The sequence below is a fragment of the Myxine glutinosa genome, chromosome 1, assembly GCF_964187855.1.
Source record: "Myxine glutinosa chromosome 1, kmMyxGlut1.1, whole genome shotgun sequence".
Taxonomy (NCBI): domain Eukaryota; kingdom Metazoa; phylum Chordata; class Myxini; order Myxiniformes; family Myxinidae; genus Myxine; species Myxine glutinosa.
The window spans coordinates 137,890,194-137,913,961 of NC_136261.1; positions in this window are offsets into that span (position 1 = coordinate 137,890,194).

Below are 23,768 nucleotides of genomic sequence, written 5' to 3' on the forward strand. Positions count from 1 at the left end.
TGTTCAAATAGTCTTTCAAAGTCTGTTGCTTCATACTGTTACGGATCTCCAAACGTCGGCTCTCCCCTTACCAAGGGGGGGGGGGGGGAGTTAATCCCATTGTCTCTTATCTGGCCGACGCGACCCTGGGGGTTATGACGCCACTTCCGGACGACGTTAACTAGGGTTGTAAGCCGTCTTATTATTACCTACTTATTAACGTCGCCCAGTAAGCGAGGAAATAACTCCCGCTCGAACCACGGATATGATGGGATATGCCGAGCGGATAGCAATCCGCGATCGGAGCTGTTAACAGGTGACTAGACCCGATTATAGCGGTTGCGATCGTGCCACGCTTACCCAATTGGAGAAAAGACTGATGCGATCGGATGGAGAGGAAACCAAGAAAATAGGAAGAACAAAGCAATTTATTAACAAATGTACAAGAGGAAGAGGAAACGAAAGAAATGTACATGAAAGAAAGAGGAAGGAAAAGCACACAGGGCAGTCTTAATTACAGGCTTAACTTATTCCCTGGAGAAACGGGCCCGTCTCACACACAGTCACTCACACGGGGATTGCAGATGAACAGGTTGGAAGGTCACCAGCGCATCCAGGCTCCAGTCCGGCTCCGGTCCAGGCGATGAAAAACCCGGCAGGCAGCTCTTCACAGTGTAACGTGAACGAATAATTATATCACGAGGGGGAAGGCTGGTATCCTGGTGGCGTACGTAATAGTTGCACACTCGCGCCAAATGCCCCCTCTCCAAGGTCCTGCTTTGAACTCCCAATGCCAGCGAGCCCTCTTTGATCATGCGCATATACTCTCGCGTTCTTCGTAATCACGACAGTCCTTGGCCGTCCTTCTTTAATCAGCACCAGCGAGTAAGTCCTCTCAAATGTGCGCTCCCAATAAGTCCTTTACCAAGCGCCTTCCAACAAGTCCTCTTTTAATCAATCTTTCACTCGAGTGCTGAGCGAGAGTCCTCTAAAAGGGCTTTGTGCGCTCGCTTTTATAATCCAGCCAGAGATCGCTCCGCAAGCCCAAAAGCCACGCCTATCAGGCGATGTCACTCCAGCCCTGGTTGGCTGGTGAGGTCTTACCGGCCCCGCCCTGACGGCTGGGTGACATGGCCACACCTTCTCCCTGGCGCTCCGCCCCCTTTTTCCAGGCCTCACCTCGTGGCGTATGGCGGCGTTGAGCGAGCTTACGGGCAGCTAAGGCTGCTGCTGCTGGCCAAGGAGCGTACCAAATTGGAAGGGGCCATGGGGCACAGACTGGGGAGTGCGCTTAGTGGCGTCGCTTGGAGAGGGAGGCTGCCAAAATGGACGGAATGAACGAAAGGGGGCCTACTTCTTATTTGATTGACACAACGCAGGTTCAACTATTGGAAAATGCCTTATCTAACACATATTATGAAATAACTGATGTCCTATGGTGACCTACGTGTTGCTTGTGGCCTATCTATGGGGTGCTATCTTTAACCTTTAATGATGTCATATTTATAAGCAAGTGTGGGTTCTCAAAACCGCAACAATACTCTTCTCTCCAGTCTTTCAAGTCTACTGCCCATTGCTACATCATGGTCTCCCATTTATAGCTCTGAGCTTTCCTACGCAAACTGGGATGCTGTACCCCATTTACCTGCAACTCCTCCCCTCCTGCTGTGGTTCATCCATGCATTATTGTCCTCCTGTTTCCTCTTCACTGCAATTTCGTTTTGTTAACACTTTGCCCTTTGTTGTTCTGCTCTTCCATTGAGGCTCAACTCCTACACACAAAAAAAGAAAAGAACAAGTCAGGAGACGACGATGGTTCACGAGCGAGCGGTATTTAGTGACAAAGGACGGACTATAACAGAAACAGGCCCAGACAGGCTAGGCCCGGAAATGTCAAAACGAAGGTTACTGACCTTGAAATGAGATAGAAAATAATGTATAATCAGTTATGAGGTTAGTTAGCTACACAATATCGAAAATTCGGTGAAAAATGAAATGAAAAAAATAAAATAAATAAATAAAACAAATAAAGAAAAAATGAAAAAAAAATATGAAAAATCGAGCTCCGTGGGGCTAGACACATGACATTGGCCTAACCAATATCGAAACCCCTGTCAGATTCCACCAACCCCCTCGGAGAAGATGTAGCTTGAACTCGATTACCCCCTAAAAAGACATCTTTTTGGGGCGTGGCTCCGCCCACAATGGGCGCAATACGCCCACTCTAGGCAGGACACAACTAGATCATGATATCAACCTCCCAGCCAAGTTTCATCAAGATCGGATGATATCATCGGGTAGTTATGCTGCGGACAGACAGACACACAGACACACAGACAGACGCACACACATGACGAATATAGTGGTCACTTGATAACTCGTGAACCAATAGTATCTGGAAACTTGAGTGAAGTCGATGGCATGCCATCGCAAATCCCCAAGATTCCCACCTAAAGCAAAGTTGGAAGATTGCATAAAGGTACACCAGAATGACCTAATGTTAAATTATGAGTGATTCTTTTCCCCGTTTTGATCCCTGTGACCTGTTTTCCGTTTTGACCCACCCCCTGGGGCATTAACTTGGGGTCAAATCCCAAAAATTGTTATATATTTCATGTGACCCCAATGTTAATTGCATATACAAAGTTTCATTCAAAAATGTGCCCGGAATTGCATTTTGTGGTATTTGACCTTTTTACCCCACCCCAGGGGGTTGGGCCCAAATGACACTGCTCTTGCACTTTCTTGCCATGTGTGGTGATCATAACGACTAAGTTCAGTGAATTTCTGCTCAACCATTTAGGAGGAGATAACATGATGGTTGAACAGATATACGGACGGACAGAAGTATGGTTGGGCAGATGGACGGACAGGTTCCGCACGTACAGCCAATTACAATATCTACCCGTTTTTCAAAAATGTGGGGATAATAAAGACATTGCCGTCAAGACTTATAATTATATCTTGAATTATGTTTTGCATTTTAAAAAATCTTGCACATTGCATTGTTAACATTGCCAAATGCAACAATGACGAATGTCTGTTCAATTGCTGAATAGTCTCTGCCTGGCACACAAATTTATCACTCTTCCAAGCACAAATTTACACAATGGATACTTTTTGTTGTGATGTCAATTGTGAGTGATCTGAGACCTTCACTTTTATATTTATATCAATAGTCTTCTCTCTTGAGCTGTGTGTGACCAAAAACAGCACATTTATAAACAAGAATTGCTGCACAGCACATTAAAATCTGGTAACGGGCCGATTGGGAAACGTGCATTTAAGGTACTCTTGAAGGATGAACAGCGAGATTGGGAAACACATTTAATGCACTATTAAAAATTATCTCGACACCTCTTATCCATGCCACTCTCCCCACAGTTATATCAGAACGACCTTATTCGTCATATGGTCATGGATTGCTTAACCCCAATATGAGGTCGATCAAAAATTACATAATGCTATTTATTTTTTTTGTAATATGTGCAATGTAACGCTTGATTACGTAGCATAATGTAGCGCTTGATTACCGTGTGTTCTGATGGACTGTGAGTTCTGACGGGCTTGATTAAACCTTACTATTGTTCGACATATGATTCAATTTTCCAGGTTCCCTCATCATGAATAACACTCGACCCAAACAAAGCCAATGGAAATCTGATGCAACAAACCCGGGTAGTGTATAATCAGCAGAGGCCTACATGCCTAATGTGTTAGGCCCACCAGGAAACTAAGATGGTGGCCATATAATTTAATCTCGGTGCTACGGTGGGTGGAGTCAAGCGACAGATGTGAGTGTGGTCCGGCAGATGTCCACCCAATGGGTGCACATTTCAAAAATCGACCCCCAACAACAGCAACGTGAAGCTCTTGTAAATCTGCCACATGTTGCAGGTAAAAATCAAGATAAAACCAATATCTCCTTCATTTGAGAGCAATAACTACAGCTCTTAATATGTGTTGTCAGTTTTTAGTTTGAATGGATACACACACTCCTGAATTTGTACATAATTGTTTAAAGTTAAACCAGCATCACGCATAAGATTGCATTTTAACAATAAGGCATTTCCTATTTCAGGGTACGAAGAGGTTTTCATATAGATCGAAGCTAAACAGTCAAAATATCAAATCAAAAACGGCCTGGTGGCCACTGCTATTGTAACTGCTTGAATTAACAACTCAGATTTCAAAGCCCTGTCCCCTTTCCATTACTATCATGTCACCCAGCACAGTCTAAGGAATTAATTAATGTCAACATGGATGCACACTGTGTTTGTGCCAACCGCCCAAGGGATGCCTGCCAAACTCACTTTGCTTTGCGAAACTAACAGCAGCCTTGTGACACATCTGACAATTTATCTTCTCATCCCTGGTGTGAAAGCAACAGTGATGGGATGATGCGACTGGATACGGCAGCTTCATGGCCTTTACGATAATGTAGATATTTATTCAATATACTGAAGAATGTAATTAAATTTCTCACACTAACTGCCTTATTCATCTTGACAATGTGCAATTTCGATACAATCAGCATTGTTTCTCCATATTTGCCTATATTTTACAAAGACACAAAATATTAAATGATTGTTTGTAAAGCACTCCATTAAAATAGACAACCATGCAGTGAGTACACTATGGAATAGCATGTGGTATAGTGTGCATTTATATATATACAGTGGGATACAAACATCTGAGTTAACGAGTAGCAAATTTATTGAAGTAGATGTGACAACAAAACAAATCGTTATACTATGAAACCAAAAGTACTTTATAGGGACTCTTATGTATATACCAACACTTACTATAAGAGGAGAAATCAAATCTCTCTTTGTATATACACTCGGACCCCACTATTCACGGTTCCGCTATTCGCAGAATCCGCGTATTCGCGGTTGATAAAATGCGACACGTTTCTCTATTCGCAGAAAAATGGCCTGCAAATTCGCGTTTTTTTTTTCCTATTCACAGCCATGTTCCACGAATTCGTGGTTTTTCAGGGGTGCAAAAAAAAAAATCATGAGCCGCTAGCTTGACACATAAACCCATCTTAACACATATAAAACCCATCTTTCACCAGCCATGCATAAAGCCGCTGGACATATGCAAAAAAACATCTTCTACGAGCCGCGAGCATGACTTGCTTATACAGTACCTTCACTGCTGTGTGTTTTGCATTTTCATGGCTTTCGCAGGCATGAAGTTTAGCCGCACTATAAGCGAGCTTCGTGGGATATCCCACCAGATGTGTAAACAAGTCAACTCCGCAAATTATAGAATGCAAACGCTTCATTAAATCGATTACAGTTTGCAATTAATGGTAAAGCATCATCAGAGATCTTACACAATGAAAACGCTTCGGGGGATGTTCCATCAATGACGAAAACAAGTCAACCCCACTAATAATAGAATGAAAATGCTTCATCAAATCCATTATTGAAATTAGCAGATAGACTCGATAGGCATCATCCGATAACATCCCCCACAAAAAATGTGCAGAGTACCTCCCACAGATACTCACAATGCTCGCAATCCTACATGTACAGATTGTGTCCTCGATCTCGATCATTGTTCTCGTCCGTTGCTTTGACCTGTGTGTTTGACTCATTCTGCTCATAGTTCAGTCATGGCTCCCAAGTGCAAGACCAGTGCCGGAGATGCGTCGACTACCAAGAGACAGAAGAAAATGATGTGCCTGAGCCAGACAGTGGAGCTGCTCGACCGGCTTTCGAGAGGAGAGAGTGTGGCCTCTGTGGGCAGGCATTATGGCATCAACGAATCCACCATTGGCTACATACGGAAGAAGGAGAAGGCGATTCATGAGAAAGTTTCAGCGAGCGATGTATCGAGTACGAAGGTTGTCACCTATGTCCAGAATGCCCACATGGAAAGGATGGAGAAGACTCTCAGAATATGGATCGAGGACAACACGCAGACGAGGGACTTAATGCTGAAAACCATGATGCTGAACCGTTCCCTAAAACTGCTCATCAAGGACGAGTTGGACGCCATTCCAAAGGTTTCCGAGGAGGAGGTGGGCAGCGATGTGGAAGAATGCTGAGGTCCAGCCTCACAGACCAGTTCCTGGGCAAGTTGCTGCATGGCATTTGGGCGCTTGCAGACAGGGTGCAAGATGCTGACCCAGTCGTGGAGAGGTACCTCACATTCAAGAGGGGCTTGTATGATGCGCTGCTCCCATACAAAGAGCTAGATCAAAATGTTGGGCAATCTGTCAGGCAGCTCCCCATTACCCATTTCTTCAGCCCTGCTCCCAACATCTCAAGACCATCAACACCCTCTCATGCCTTCCTCTCAGCATTCTCACCAGCATCCTCACCTTCTCCTACCTCTCCTGGCTCTCCCTTAGTGCACGATTTTTCTGCACCATAATTTGGGTCGCCCTCAAAGTTCGCGGAATTCATGGGATTTTAATTCACCACCATCATCATCATCATCATCATCATCACCATCATCATTTGAAAGTTGAGTGTGTTTGTAAAATAAAAATGTAAACATTACATGATGGTGTTGTGGGTTTTTTTTCACTTTCACGGTACTGTGTGGTTAAGCACTTTCAATAAACTGTAAGCTCAATTTTTCAATAAATTGGAAATGGTACTGTACCTGGTGTTGTCGTTTTTTTTTTTTTCGAAGCATTTTTTTGTGAAACTGTAATCATGTGCATTTGCAGTCGAAATCATTTTAAACTTTTAAAATTTTCCTCTATGAATCAGGAACCGCCAGGAACCTACAATGTATCCCCCTTTTCCCCATTGAAACAATGCCGTGGCATACATTCACGGGATTTTCATTGACCTTTGCGGATTATCGCCGACATTAGTGCATTTTGTCTCACCATTTGCGGGACTTTCATCAACCTTCGCGGATTATTGTCGACATTGTCGGGACTTGCCTCGCCATTCGTGCTTTGTTCCTCTCTATTCGCGGATTTTCACAGCTCGGGAACCTATCCCCCCTTTTTCCATTGAAACAATGCCCCGCTATTCGCTGCAGAATACACAACTGGCTCATTCTTCCCACTGAGCTGGTACTCATTTTGCTGACCTCAGAAGGATGACAGATTGAGTCAACTTACCTGGTATTATTTAAAGGCACGATCGAGACTCAAACTCAGGACCTTAGGGATCTTAAGCCAGCCACCCTAACCATTAAGCAAATGCCAGACTTCAAAGGACTTAGGATATGTATATATATATATATATATATATATATATATATATATATATATATATATATATATATATATATATATATATATATATATATAGAAAGATGTGAGGCATCTTACCCCACCTTATTCTCCACTCAAAGCATAAATTTTATTCTTTTTCTCTTCTATCTAATTAATCCCTCCTCCATATGAGGTCAGCCGCCTGAGTTTTCCACCTAAGCACTGCTCTAACTTGAAAATCCTCTCTCTACACCCACACGCCTCTCATGTCCCTCTCCACCACATCCTTCCGTCTCAATTTGAGTCTGCAAATTCTTCTTTGTTATCCATATCAAAGGCGTGCCTGACCACACCCCCATCTACCCTCCTGAGCACATGCTCCAATCAAAGCAGAAGTCCCACTTGTGCCTTTTCACTATAACCCTTACTCCACCCTCTGATGTCCTCATTTCTCTTATTTCCCCTCAGAGAGATGCCTTCAGCCCTCTCAGGATTTGCATCTCTGTCCTCTGCAGCAATTATCCATCCTTTTATCAATGCCCAGGCCTCTGCTCTGTACAGGAAAACGGGTCTTATTATCATAATGTAAATCTTCATCCTCAGCCTAGCCAGAAGCTTTTCATCATGTATCACCTCAGAAACACTACTCCATTTAATCCACCCTGAGGTATTGAATTTTGCCATGTGCTTTAACTCATTGACTCCTAACTTGAATATCCACATCCTCTTTTGCTCACTATGCTCTCTGTTTCCCCACAGTTATCCTCAGCCCCCACTTTCCAGACTTTCCTACCACACAACCATTACATTCTGAAGTCTGTACTAAGAGTCTGATGTCACCAAACTGCAAACATTTATTTAGGTTACCCTCCTCTTCCTTCCTCACTCAACAGATTCAGCAACACACCACAAATAGAAAAGTATAAAGAGCTGACCCTTGATATAACCCCACGTTTATCTCAAATGCAAGAGAGAATCAGCTTCAATATTGGAAAAAATACATGGCTGGTCTGGTGATAATTCCTTTCAATATGCTTGCTGGTCATGGTGGTGTTTAAGTCAGGTGATGAGGATGTTTAAATCAGAATGAAATAAATCTCACACATTTAAAACGCAATGTGTTGAAAATGAAGTCCGGTTGATGATTACTCCTTCCGTCGTCTCTCCAGCGGTTGGTGAAGAAGGAAATATTTATCGGTGCTGAGCTGCCCTGGCTTCAAGATGGCGTCAGTTGCAAACAGAAGAGGAGATCTGTTCGTCGTCGTCGTGATTGTTCAGTCAAACAAATGAAGTCCACTTCGCGCAATGGTCTTGGTGGTGTATAAATAAAAGTCACGATTAAATATTGATGTGTTGAGCAACTTGTGAATAAAATGAAAGACTTGCAAGGAAAAGCACGCTTCAAACTCCTAATCGTGTCGTCAGACGAGCTCTCTGCGTGTGTAGTGTGTACTCCTTCGTATCCATCACGCCTATAGGCTCTCTGGAAGGACTCCACTCATTGGCTAATAATGTTCACACGTTTGCTTTCTTACTGCTATTAACAAAAGGTAAAGAAAAACTAACGAGTCACTACAGGGGGGTAAATAGACATATTGACTAACCAGTTAACGTGAAAACCCTGTAGCTCACAGTTTCCTTTTGACTTTGATTCCTTGAACAAACTCCAGGATTTTCCTCTCCACAAGTTTCACCCTGACTTTCATGTCTTGCCATTGGCATTTACCTGCTACCAGTGTATTTCTTGCTGGCTAACTGACATCTTTGTGGACTTAACATCTCGTACCTGGAAAGTCGGCAGCTGGGAACCCTGCGTGACCTGCAAGAAGTTGCACCTCACGAAGCTGCATGACGAAACACAGATGGTCAGTAACATCTGCATGTCCAGCTCATGACAATCCACAGAATCTATCTATAATTCCAGTAATCTCTGTCTGTACGTCTGTACGTCTGTACGTTTGTTTGTTTGTCTGTGACCGCTGTTTCTCGACAACCACGGGTCCGATATACTTTTAACTTGCCAGGTATATTGCTGGGGACCCGAGGATGTGCCTTTTCAAGGTTTCATATTAATCGGACAATTACTTACCGAGCTATGTCCAAAAAACGATTCAACCAATCAGAGAGCAGCGAACGATCGCGTGTGCCGAACGTGGAGGACACACTCTGCCTCGGATGGCACATTTGAGAGCGTATTCATTTATTTCACGTTTGCAAACTATGTTGGCGCTATGTTGGCGTTAAACGATGTTTTAAAACTAATAAAAACGAATTTGCGATTCATTCGCTTTCCTGCGCGTTTGTGTACGCGATGGCGATTTCTTTACCAAACTCCGGAAGCCGTTCGCTTTGGACCGAACCATTGCATGTAAATAGAGGGGGGGGATTGTCACCACTCGCAAGCCGTTAGCTTTGGACCAAACCATTTCATGTAAATAGAGGGGGGGGGGGATATAATTTTAGATATATATATATAGTATATATATATATATATATATATATATATATATATATATATAGTATATATATATATATAGTATATAGTATATATATATATATGCCGAACGTGGCGGGCACACTCTGCCTCGGATGGCACATTTGAGAGCGTATTCATTTATTTCACGTTTGCAAACTATGTTGGCGTTAAACTATGTTTTACAACTAATAAAAACGAATTTGCGATTCATTCGCTTTCCTGCGCGTTTGTGCACGCGATGGCGATTTCTTTACCAAACTCCGGAAGCCGTTCGCTTTGGACCAAACCATTTCATGTAAATAGAGGGGGGGGATATAATTTTAGATATAGATATAGTACGGGCATGCCCTAGTATTAGAAAAGCCAAGATTATAATGTATCTCATAGTAACTAGTTCCTTCATGTGTGATGCCGGTTCTTGAGTTCCTTCCGAGAGGCTGGAGTTCCCCAAGTCAGTGTTCTAGGCCCCCATCCTATTTCTAATCTTCATGAACGATCTCTCTGAATCTGGAAAATCGTCTTAATATTTTTGCTGATGACTCCACCCTTTTTATTAATTTTTTTTTATATACAGAATTGAGGCTCGTGTAAGAGCTAACACATTGAACATGAAAACATGCATAGACACATAAAACGTACAATGAAGGGAGCAGAAAACAAAAGGAGAGGGAGGGAAGCACACAAGCACAACAACAGTAGAGAACAGGGACGTCGGTAGATCTGTGGAAGGGAGAGGGCTTGGGGTGAGGAGGGAGGGGTACACAGTTTATATATTTATTTATTTTTGAAGACAAGATCGAGGCTCGTGAAAGAGCTAACATTAATCACACAAAAAAATCAAACAGACACATAAAACATATAATAAGGGAAGCGGTAGACAAGATGGGGAGAGAGGGGGAAGCATACAAACACAACATTTGAGAGCAGGGACATCAGGAGATCTGTGGGAGGTAGAGGGCTTGGGGGGGGAGAAGGCTTGGGAAGGGGCGGGGGGTGTGAGAGGTAAAAACCACATGGCCACTGCTAGGACTTCCAGGAAAGAGGTTCGTATTTCAAAAAAGTGGATCTGGGGTGAATTAGCAGGGGTAGAAAAGATCAAAGTTTTGGATGGGGGAAGATAAGAGATGGTGGTGAACAGCTGTTTTAAAGACCTGGAGGGAGGAGTGGGATTGAAGAGAGTGAGGGAGTTTGTTCCAGAGGTTGGAGAAAAGAGGAATGAAAGAGTGAAGATGAGCAGAGAGTCTTGATTTTGGCAGTTTAACCATAAGAGGGTTGCTGGCAGATCTTGTGCGACCTGTAGGAATATTTGGGGGACAGAGCACAGAGAGAGCTGGGGGAGCAATGCCAGAGAGGAATCGGTAGAAAACAGAAAGACCACAACCTGTCTGCGGTGACTGAGTGAAAGGCCCTTGGAGTTAGCTTCATCTCGGGAGATTCCAATGATTCTGAAAGCTTTGGTTTCGACAGCGTGAAGCCGAGCTAGGTGTGAGGCAGGAGCACCAGCCCAGAGGGGAGAATAGTGTTCCATTGAGCTGCGGTTGAAAGCTTTGTATGTGGTGAGGAGCCTAGGTGTGCCAAGGAAGGACTTCGCACGACGGAGGATGCCGAGTCGGCGACTGGCTTTGGAGGCCAGCTTGGAAATGTGGTTTTCCCAGGAAAGATCATGGCAGATAGTGAGACCCAAAAGCTTGAGTGGCAGAACTTCTTGGAGAGCATTGTTGAGAAAGTAGATGGGAGGGTTGTCCAGATGGTCTTTTCGGGGAGACAAAGTAAGAGTGTGAGATTTGTCAGGATTGAAAGACATGTTCCACTTGTTTGACCAGTTATGTGATTTTGTGACGTGGCTGCTGCCTGCCGATCTGAGGTTTGAGATATGGAGCGGCTTCCTTCCTTCGAGAGTAATGCTATATAAAAGTTCATATAAAGGGGCGCCAATTTGATTCATACAGCTGCTTTAAGAAGTAAATGCATTTTATTTGCCACATGTAGGGCGCCCCTTTATATGAACGTTTCTAGAGCATTAATTGGTTCCTCCTCAGATCACAAGGGTAATCCAGCATGCACACGAGATTTTTTGAATGCGCCTTGTTTTGTATTGTTTGACATGTTCTACAAGCTATGAAATGTCCCTTCTTTTCTATACTTTGCTGCATGGCACCATATCAAAAGGGGCCTTTTCTATGCCCCTGGCATTTTTCCCAAGATACATTTTAAATACGAACAAAATGCAATTGTTAATCGTACAAAACTTTATTCAAGGCGATATATAAGACTTGAAAAAGTAAGGGGAAAAGATATTCAACCCAGACGGTATTTCAACACACAAGTCCCAGCTTGACGAGTCTGATGCTTGATCCATTCGGCCATTGAACCAGAACATCAGAATTATTTAAAAAATATTTTAAAGGGGTATAAAGTGTGTATTTAGGTATTTTTTATATATATACAATATATCAGTAGAAGCCGAGAAACGAATTTTCAGTCCCCATGTTAAAGTTGCATACAGAAAAACCGTCCCAAGAAAACGAAGGGGCGCTTTGCGCCTCCCTTGATTTCCATACGATAAACAATTTGATGTGGTACAATACTCATAATGACACTGAAATTCAGGTTTAAGAATAATTACGTTTTAAATAAGAACAAAATGCATTTGCTCATTGTACAAGATGTCTTGAATCGTGAGCAAATGAACAAATGAAAAATAAACCTATGTCACCCACAGGGTGAACCGTATCTTGCCAAAATGTGAACATGAGTGACTTGCTTCAGGTCACACTGAGGTGAACAGAACTGCTATCCACTAGAAGCGACTCTTTGAGGAATGTCTGCCCACGAGATATTGAAAGATTTTGATGAGAACTGAGGAAATAATTTTTTCATGAAAATTCCGTTTTTTCGTCATGACGTCATCAAATGACGTCATAGCGTCAAACTGTTTACAGATCTGGGAAGCACTCATCAAGGGCATTCATATGAGGTATTACTCGATATGGTACCTACGATTTCAAAATTTGACCTTGGGGTCAATAATTTTCGACCTCCAGCGCTAACCATGAAGGTCAAGGCCGATCGCCACCAAAAACTAATCAGCTGAGCGCCGGACCATATACTAGATTCCCATGAAGTTTGGAGACGATCCGATCAAAGTTACTCAAAAAATAACGATTTCAACATTTGACCTTGGGGTCAATAATTTTCGACCTCCAGCGCTAACCATGAAGGTCAAGGCCGATCGCCACCAAAAACTAATCAGCTGAGCGCCGGACCATATACTAGATTCCCATGAAGTTTGGAGACGATCCGATCAAAGTTACTCAAAAAATAAGGGTTTCGTCGACCTCCATGATTGACCACAAAGTGACCTTGACCTTTGACCTTGACCTTCAAAATTTTGTGTGCTGAAGGGTATCTCTATAGGACTCTGATATGCGAAGTTACAGGAGTTTCCAATAATAACTGTGGTCTACAGAGTGATCTGAAGGTCAAGGTCAAAGGTCAAGGTCGACCTCCAGCGCTAACCATGAAGGTCAAGGCCGATCGCCACAAAAAACTAATCAGCTGAGCGCCGGACCATATACTAGATTCCCATGAAGTTTGGAGATGATCCGATCAAAGTTACTCAAAAAATAACGATTTCAACATTTGACCTTGGGGTCAATAATTTTCGACCTCCAGCGCTAACCATGAAGGTCAAGGCCGATCGCCACCAAAAACTAATCAGCTGAGCGCCGGACCATATACTAGATTCCCATGAAGTTTGGAGACGATCCGATCAAAGTTACTCAAAAAATAAGGGTTTCGTCGACCTCCATGATTGACCACAAAGTGACCTTGACCTTTGACCTTGACCTTCAAAATTTTGGGTGCTGAAGGGTATCTCTATAGGACTCTGATATGCGAAGTTACAGGAGTTTCCAATAATAACTGTGGTCTACAGAGTGATCTAAACGTGGAAAAAAAATGATTAACCACAAACAAAAAAACAAAAAAAAAAACAAACAAAAAAACAAACATACAAGCTGACTAATACATCTTGCAAAAACTTCGTTTTGGCAAGATAATGAATGATCGTTTTAAGGCCATTTTTCCCTGCTAGAGTGGGGGTTGGCCTTGCAGGCCCCATGACCTCATGGGGCCCTGTTTGAGGCAATGTTTTTATGGCCGGATGCCCTTCCTGACGCCAAGATATGGAGTTCAAATGAGCAAATGAACGACATTAAATATTTGAAAAAGTAAGGGGAAAAATATTCAACCCAGACAGGGTTCAAACAAACCGACAACTCCCAGCTTGGGAATCGGATGCCCTATCTATTATATTAGGCCATTGGGACAGCACACTAGATTTGTGTAATAATATTTTGAAGAGGTATAAGGTGTGTATATATTGTTGCGGATCACAAGCCCGTCGGCGTACTGAGGGGGGATTAAGCCCTTCTCCCCCTCGAGCATCGAGTCCACGAGGCTGCTACCCACTTTACACTCGTGGAATACATAGGATTGCTGAGCAATTCCAGCCGCCAACCCCGCAGCGAGCGCGCGGAAGGGTTTCCGGTCAAATACCCGAGTACCTTCGATGCACGTGCCGCTGCGAGGACGGGGGCTGAACCTCACACGAGTCACGCTGGGTTGATACGCCCGAGCGGTTTGCGTGTCACGTGACTCGTGCCGTTAATTATTAGGAACCCGATCCAGCGGTTTTATCTCGTGCAATGCGAGGCCAATGGGGAAGAGACGTAAACGGCCAAGTTGGAAGCAAAACACAGGTTTATTACAAATGTACAGTGGCCAGAGAAAAGAGACACAGGATAGAAACTTAATCGTTCTTACTTAATTCCTGGACAAGGGCCCTCTGACTCACGTGGGGAAAGGAAGGAAGAAGAGGCCACGCTCAAAGCGCGGCCGCTTGGTGCTGCTCGCCCCGGACGGCTCATCGGGTGTGTCCCTCAAGGATGTTCGCGGCAAGGACGTCGGCCTCCAGTCGTGCACACACAGGAATCCACACAGCGTGTCCTTAAGTCAGCGAGGCGAAGCGCACGTGCAGGGCATCCAGGCAGGAGAGATCGTTAGAGCACAGGGCCACAAGAGAGATCGTCCTGCAAGAGCGTTTATAACAGGGCAGCAGGGAGCAGGGGCAGAACGCAGAGAGACCTCGAGCTTCGAACTTCGGGGCAGAGAGAGAGTTCGGGGGTCCGGGGCCGGGTTTTATAGCCCCCCCCACCCCCCGGAGTCCCACTAGAATGTTCCAAGGACCTCCCCTGGCCGCCGTTGCTGGCCACTCCCCTTTAGCTCCCGTTGGCTGTTTGTCGCTTACCAGCCACTCCCTCCGACTCCTCCCTCGGGCCTCCTCGACTTGTTTCAGGCCCAGCACATGGCATTCCAGGCCCAGTGAGGCCTACCCTTACTTACCTGTCTCAACGCATACTAACACTGGGAAGGAGACTATACTTAACATTTAATAAGAAATAACTGAACTAAAGCGAGGCTACATGTTGTGGTGCAACTAACTAAAGGGGTGTTGCCTTTATTTCTCAAAACCACAATATTTATAGATATTTATTCGATGTATAATATTGTTATGAATTTGGTAGAGCAACATCTAGAGCTAGGTAGATCTGAATAGGTAGGTATTCGGCTGTCGTGACAGGGACTCTATATGTAATAAGTTCTTGATGTTTAGGCGTTTGTCGGGGGAAGATGTATGATTGTGGACCTACCTGGAGGTTCGAGTGTTAAATAGTGAGGGATTAAAGGTAACGCCCCTACAAACCTCGCCTGGCACGTGTTACACAAGAACCGCGGGGTCGGGGATGGGAGATGTCAGGAGTGGGATGCCGCAGAGGGCGTGACCTGGGCGAGCCGGCGAGTTGGGAGGCTTATGATTGGCTGAGGAGTGCGCCAATGTGACGTCATCGGCGAGAGAATATTAGCGACGGTCGGACGCCATTACAGGGCAGTCGGCAGTTGGCACTGAAGAGTTGGCACACAGTTCGTACGGCAGTCGGCAGTTGGCACTGAAGAGTTGGCACACAGTTCGTACGGCAGTCGGCAGTTGGCACTGAAGAGTTGGCACACAGTTCGTACGGCAGTCGGCAGTTGGCACTGAAGAGTTGGCACACAGTTCGTACGGCAGTCGGCAGTTGGCACTGAAGAGTTGGCACAGAGCAGTTCGTACGGCAGTTCGTTGGCAGTTGGCACAGAGCAGTGAACAGTTGGCACTTGGCTGCCAGCACTCCCGCAGAGAGTCGAGTCGAGTGGAGTTCAAAGGAGTCCTTCCTGGCCCTGGTCGAGTGGAGTTCGTTTGCTTTGTGCAGCCCTGCGTTGGACCGTTGGAGCAATGGAGCTCGTGGTGTGGGTGTGCCGTTGAACCGACGAGGCCTGGTGGCGGTTGAGCGCGGCCGTGTTACAAGAAGACGAAAGGAGCCAGATAAGCCCGAGCTCCGCGTTTACACTTTACCTGACGAGACGTGTTATTTTCGTATTCATAATCTCCCTCGTATCGTGTTTGGTATCTGTTGTGTGTGGGATCCCAATTTAGGCTTATTAGAGTTATTAGTACTACCGGCGTGGGCTTTTTCACTGTCTTTACTTTTCATTAATAAATCCTTATATTATTTTCTGTATATATCTGAACGCAGTTTTCCTGGGTGTTTCATTTTAATAGATAAGGCTGCGGAGCTTCGCTGTGTCCGCCATTCTGCGCGTTTAACCTTAAGTGTTTGATTTGGAATCCGCTATTGAGTTCTCGCCTCGGGAGTTAAAGTCTCGCAAATCGGCCATCCGTAACTGTGGTGTTAATCACGGTTGCGTAACAAGTGGTGTCAGGAGTGTAGGATTTGAACCCGTCGGACAAATTTTTTTGTCCGCGGCGAGACATCGACACGGTCGGGCGTGCATTGCGCCCGACGTTCGAACGCAAAATTTTTATAGGCGAGGCGGAGAAATTTAGTAATCAATTGGGCATATGGAGCGCGATATCGCGTCTTCGTCAAATTTAAATTGTGTTTTTGGAATTGAAATAAATACGTGCGCGGGGAACGACCTTCCGAAAAGCGGATGTCGGAGGTCGACGAAATGGAGGTGCGTAGCGAGGCCTCCGTCAGCGTTGGGAGTGAGCCGGAAATAGGGGAATTTGATGTAGAGGTGAGCCTTGGAACCTCCCTCGTCCCGAGCACCAACTTATCCCCCTCCCCCACCGGGGAGTCGGGAGCAGTAGGAACGGCCCCGACAACCGACCAGATGTTGGGTCAATTGCTTCGAAAAATGGAAGGGATGGAAAATAACATTAAAAATAAAATGGAGTCGCAGGGGAAGGAATGGAGGGAAGGAATGAAGGGAATGAGTGATCGATTGGAGGAACAAATTGAAGGGATGGAAAATAAAATGGAGTCGCAGGGGAAGGAATGGAGGGAAGGACTGAAGGACATGAGTGACCAAATTAATGGATTAAAAAGGGAAATGGCAATTGTGGTAAGTGTACAGGTGAGCGGAGAATGTCCACAGTTCGATGGGGAATGTGTACAGGTAGATGGGGAATGCCTGCAGGTAAACGTGGAGTGTCCACAGGTGAGCGGGGAAGGAAATTTAGAATGTGAGAGTTGTAATGGGGAATGTTTCCCACATTCTGGCCTGGTTGTTTATCGGGACCGTGTGGATGTCACAACACCCCAACCGGGGGATGAATTTGGAATTGTGCAGCACCAGGGCGGTGGTGCGGAGCAAGAGGGGGTAGAGTTTTTGGGGGTCCGTGCAATGGAGCCGGACCAGGTATTTATTGGGGATATTGATCAAAGCCTGGCGGGGCCAGGAATGATTTGTAATGATGATGATGATGAGGATGATTTGATCCAGCGGCTGGAGACCTGTGACAGTCCCATGGAGGTAGAGCTTGTTCAGGCCCAAAGGAGCCTGGGTGATGAGGTGAGTTGGTCCGAGGAGGTGGTTGGAATGACCGAGGGGACGCTCACTGTACACTGCTATTTGGAAACAGAGGCTCCAAAATTGGACAACCAGTTGGGGGAGTGTGTTGGCTCCGGGCTGGATTTGGATCTTGGAGGATCGGGAGATAGAGCTTCTGGAGATTTGGTCCCTGTAGGGAATTTGGATCAACTGCAGGGAGGGGCAGAACAACCGGTGGTAGAGGTTGTTCCCTGCAGCTGCGGTTTGGCAGTGGGAATGAAGATTTGTAAAAGAAAATTTAAAATAAAATTACAATGGGAACTTGATTTGGAGCAGCCATGGTTGGGATTGGTTCCCGGGCTGCGGGATCTGGACATGGAGAGGTCATGGGTGATGGCCTCGGGCAAAAGTTGCCCCTTTCAAAATTTGGGTATGCCAGCCAGCTGGGGGGCTGTGATGGCGAGATTTGGACGTGGGGTCCAGCCTTGGGTGTCGAGGTACGACCTGGGTTCCACGGGGGGTCTGGTGGAGTGGGGCGTCCCTTGTCCGTCGGGGCGCCATCCGAGCCGGCGGCTCGGGCCGGCAGGGTCACTGGACCCTGGTGGGGGTTAAGACCTCCAGAGGGGTCCGAGGTGGTTTCTCAAGCCTGGGATGGCAAATATTGAGGACCACTAGGGGGAGGTGTTGTGGGTCGCGCTTTGGTGGTGGCACTGCGGACGGCCAACTTGGGACTGATGTGGTGACCACCCGGGCATGCGGCCTGGCACTCTCCTCCAGGGACTCTGGGACAACCAGCATGTGGTGACCTGGCATGGTGGTTGGTCTATGGACGCGGGTCAAACCGAATGGACAGGGATGGAGATAGCCTGCCGGACAACCATTGGGGCATCTGTGGAACGTGATGGTGTGAGTGACCTTCCACAGATGCTCCGTTATGATTTATGGACTCTCGGGTTGGGAAGAGAGCCATGGGGATGTGAATCGGGAGATGTGTAACGAGCCGAGCATATGGGCCATGCTCGGCTGGCATGTGTATGGCAAAGCATCCTTCTTTGGTGAGGTTAGTGAAATGTGACAAATGGTTGGCATGGGTAATCTGTGGGTTAGATGTAAATTTAAGGGTGGATTTTGAAATGCCATGGTGGACACTGTACAGTGACGCCATTATTGATCCAGGTGTGTAGACCAAAGTGTTGGAGGCTGTGATGAAATTAATAGGGTAGCAAGACACAGCTTTCAACTGGTTGCGGGGGCAACTGTGCTGATATTTGGGACGCGGGATCCTGGGGATGCAGTTGTGTAGCCTGAGGGTCAACGTGGTGCTGTGCATGTCCGAGGTGTGTGGACCATGTCTTCTGGGTGGGTCTCCTGGTGGAGCATGGCTGTTGACTGGACCTTGGTGTGGTCAAGTGTGGGTGAGCACTGGGGGGCTGCAGTTCTGTAGTCGGACTGGGGGATGAGGGGGAGGTGCAGGGGACGTGGCTGTAGGGATGCCACGCACTGCGACCGTGCCCCCCAGGGCCGAGGTTGTGTGTGCGGTAGTGTGTGTTGTGGCAGCAAGTGCTCACCACATTGGCCAGCTGGGGCTGCTGCAGCTGTGTTCCTCGCAGGGGGGCCGAAGGATGGATGGTGGGTCGCACCCTTATGGACACTCATGGGCCATGTTGGCGTTTTGACTGCTCACCTTGTCCCGGTGACCCTTGCACGGTAGAGGTGCAGAGCTGTCGTGGCCACAGGTAGTTGTGTAGTGATGATCACCGTTGGATGCGGATCCACATACCTGCCAGTGTAGTGGGGACAAAAGAGAAATTTGGAAGTATTTGGTAGGCCCAATGTGAAATTTTGGGAATTGTATGGGTGGATGACACTCTTGAACCTGACCAACCTGCAACTACCTGCACTTGAGGTGAGTGTTTTGAGGAGTACTGTCCCAGGCTTCAGGACTTGCTTTGGAAATTGGGGACATGTAAATTGGAGTTGGGAGGCGGGTGAGAGTGATGACATGGCCGGTGAGGGGATGGAATGGGAGCCACAGTGTCTTGTGGGTGGCGTATGTTTTTGTATTGTGGTTAGGTGTTTTGATGTGGTCGTGAGAGTGGAACCTGGAGAGTGAGTGATGATTATTGGAGATAATGAGGGGCGATACTTGTGCTTTTGGAAATGTGCTTTTGGAAATGTGTGATGGTTTAAATGTGAACTGGGGGATTTCACATGTAGCAGGCCATGGCAAGCCTTGTAACACCTTTTACACCAAGAATTGTACTGAATTGTGCTGAGTTGTGTGGAGAATTGAATGGCAGCGGGGGAGGAAGTGTGTTTTGGGGTCTTGTGGGTGGGGAAGGTGTGTGTGTCCGCAGGTACAGAGCAAGCTCTGAGGAGCGATGCCTGCGGGCCCCCCTCTGCGGCAATTACCCCTGGCAGCCGGTGGTAACTGGAAATTGGAGCTCGTCGGTGGAGGGTCTGGTTGGGCGCCGCGGGGTGAGGAAGTCCCCCGGTGACCCGTGTTGCTGCGCGAAAGCAGGAGGCAAAGGAGCCTGGTGTGTGTGGAGACCCTCACCGGCGAGGTAACGGCGGAAAGGGGCTGTTGGGCTGTCACGGGGCCAAGAGGTAAAGGGGGGGGGGGGCAATGAACTTGTAAGTCGGTTGACTTGTTTTTGGGACTGCGGGCACCACAGCCTGATGCGCCCCCACCATCTTTTTGTGCGGTACCTCCCCGCTGCCTAGTTGAGGAATGCACACACACGTGAATGACATCAATGCCATGGTCCTGCAGGGGGTGTATTGAAATAAGTGCTTTGTTGATTTTTGAAATGCCTTGATGACCTATGGAATGAGAATGAGTGGTTAAGGGGTCTGTGTTGCATGAATGTGGGCGAAATCCACCGAGCCGTGTCACTCACCTGTAACATCTGGACAGGGCCCGTGGAAATTTAGGGGGATGCATTGGGGATGGCCCCGCAGGTAAGGTTGAGTCTTGTGGCATCCACCGGGGGACGCGGTCTGTAGACCGGGGTATGTACAAAGGTTAGAGTTTTGAGTTTGGAAAGATGGTTAAGTTTTGTGGTTAAGTTAGTGTTGTGTGTTGTTTGTTTCCTCCCTCCACAGGAACAACGAAGAAAATGTACATACTTGCATGATGGGTGAGGGGTTCAGCATGTTAAGGAAGTGTAGGTAGGTAGTCCGACTCACTTCCCACAGCCCTTCCTGATTTATTTCATAGGTTAATTAAGTGTGTGACAGTAAGTGTTAAGGCTGGAATGGTAGCGCCTGCAGTGAACCTTGCAGGAGCTATGGTTCCAGGGGGGGGGCTGTGTTATGAATTTGGTAGAGCAACATCTAGAGCTAGGTAGATCTGAATAGGTAGGTATTCGGCTGTCGTGACAGGGACTCTATATGTAATAAGTTCTTGATGTTTAGGCGTTTGTCGGGGGAAGATGTATGATTGTGGACCTACCTGGAGGTTCGAGTGTTAAATAGTGAGGGATTAAAGGTAACGCCCCTGTGAGTCTCACCTAGTAGTCAAACCTTTGTCCATTATGGCACTGCAAACCACATAAACATTAGTTAGGTCCTTAGCGCAACATTAAATAATTCCTTTCCCTGACAATGACTGAGGAACAAACGGACAGGAAACCAGGCCAAAAACACCGCCACAATACACCGCCACCGTTTACACCTCCAAGGCCTACAAACCTCGCCTGGCACGTGTTACACAAGAACCGCGGGGTCGGGGACGGGAGATGTCAGGAGTGGGATGCCGCAGAGGGCGTGACCTGGGCGAGCCGGCGAGTTGGGAGGCTTATGATTGGCTGAGAAGTGCGCCAATGTGACGTCATCGGCGAGAGAATATTAGCGACGGTCGGACGCCATTACAGGGCAGTCGGCAGTTGGCACTGAAGAGTTGGCACACAGTTCGTACGGCAGTCGGCAGTTGGCACTGAAGAGTTGGCACACAGTTCGTACGGCAGTCGGCAGTTGGCACTGAAGAGTTGGCACACAGTTCGTACGGCAGTCGGCAGTTGGCACTGAAGAGTTGGCACACAGTTCGTACGGCAGTCGGCAGTTGGCACTGAAGAGTTGGCACAGAGCAGTTCGTACGGCAGTTCGTTGGCAGTTGGCACAGAGCAGTGAACAGTTGGCACTTGGCTGCCAGCACTCCCGCAGAGAGTCGAGTCGAGTGGAGTTCAAAGGAGTCCTTCCTGGCCCTGGTCGAGTGGAGTTCGTTTGCTTTGTGCAGCCCTGCGTTGGACCGTTGGAGCAATGGAGCTCGTGGTGTGGGTGTGCCGTTGAACCGACGAGGCCTGGTGGCGGTTGAGCGCGGCCGTGTTACAAGAAGACGAAAGGAGCCAGATAAGCCCGAGCTCCGCGTTTACACTTTACCTGACGAGACGTGTTATTTTCGTATTCATAATCTCCCTCGTATCGTGTTTGGTATCTGTTGTGTGTGGGATCCCAATTTAGGCTTATTAGAGTTATTAGTACTACCGGCGCGGGCTTTTTCACTGTCTTTACTTTTCATTAATAAATCCTTATATTATTTTCTGTATATATCTGAACGCAGTTTTCCTGGGTGTTTCATTTTAATAGATAAGGCTGCGGAGCTTCGCTGTGTCCGCCATTCTGCGCGTTTAACCTTAAGTGTTTGATTTGGAATCCGCTATTGAGTTCTCGCCTCGGGAGTTAAAGTCTCGCAAATCGGCCATCCGTAACTGTGGTGTTAATCACGGTTGCGTAACAATATATATACACACACACACAGACTTGGCATATAATATGGAATTTTTTTTTTTTTCTTGACTTGGGTTTACTTTCTGAACTCAGTATATCAATCTGGTGAGTTTCTTTTACACTTTGGTGATTTATTTGTTAAAAGAACCATGTCACTGATTGTCGCAGCAAGAAGTCAACAACAGGATTATATCACAGGTGGCGTGGCAAAATGTACGGACAGGTGCATTTGATGATTGGCTTCACAGTCGGGTATACAAGGGGATGTTGCGTTCTGTATTAGTGGAAAACAACTGCTGCACGTCTCCAAAAGTTATTGCCGCTTCCTCTGGAGATGGTCCGTCAACTCGACAATGCTGTTTGTCTTGGAGTGGTGGCTTTACGAAATTACGGCATGAATCAGCGTGCTATTGCTCGGCAGTATGGCATCACTCAAGGTCAGGTGTCAAAGATCCTGAAACGAAATGCTCAGAGGGGTGTCCCTACTCCAATACCGAGGCCAGGACGTCCCCGCAGAACCACAAGGAGGGATGATCGCCAGCTGCACCAGTTAGTCCGCAATGGCCGTACCAAGTCAGCTAATCGGCTTAGGGCTGAGTGGCAGCAACTGACAAATGTGCCTGTATCCAGAAGGCTAGTCAACCAACGACTGGTTCAAGCAGGCTATCGTGCCAGGCATCCCCTGAGAAAGCCACGCCTGACCAGACAACACCGCCAGCACTGATTGCAGTGGGCTAGAGAGCACCGTCAATGGCAGCCAGGACACTGGAATCACGTGACCTTCAGTGATGAGTCTAGATTTCTGGTCTATCGTCAAGATGGCCACGTCCGAGTGCGCAGACAAGTGCATGAAACCTACAACAAAGATTGTATAGTGCCAAGAGTCCAAGCTGGAGGTGGTGGGGTGACCGTTTGGGCTGCTTTTCATGCAGGGGGCAAAACTGACCTGTTTGTTCTGAATAGAAACCTGAACCAGTTCAAGTACAGGGCCATTCTGAAAGAAACATTGCTTCCATTTGCTCGTGCAGCCTGTCGAGGAAACTTTGTCTTCCAAGATGACAATGCACGGCCTCATCGTGCTCGCATGATCCAACACTTTCTTGCTGACCGTGGTGTAGAGCATATGGAGTGGCCTGCCATGTCCCCGGATATGAATCCGATAGAGAACTTGTGGGCAGAATTAACGCGTCAAATCGACCACTTGGACCAGCAGCCAACCTCTGTGCGTGAATTGCAGCAGGCTATTGTCACTGCATGGCAAGCGATTCCTGTCCAAACCTTGGCAAATCTCGTGAACAGCACTGAATTGTAATTTTACTGTCCGTAATCCCAGTCGTAATTTAACTTTTGTTTTTGTTAAAAAAAAATTTGGCTAATGTGCAAAATAAAGAGATACTTCTGGAAAACGTACAGAAGTTTAACACAGTACTGTCCATGAGTTGAGTTCGATATCAGTTTACATCACTTTCAAGGATCAATTTATTTGTTTCGAAATGT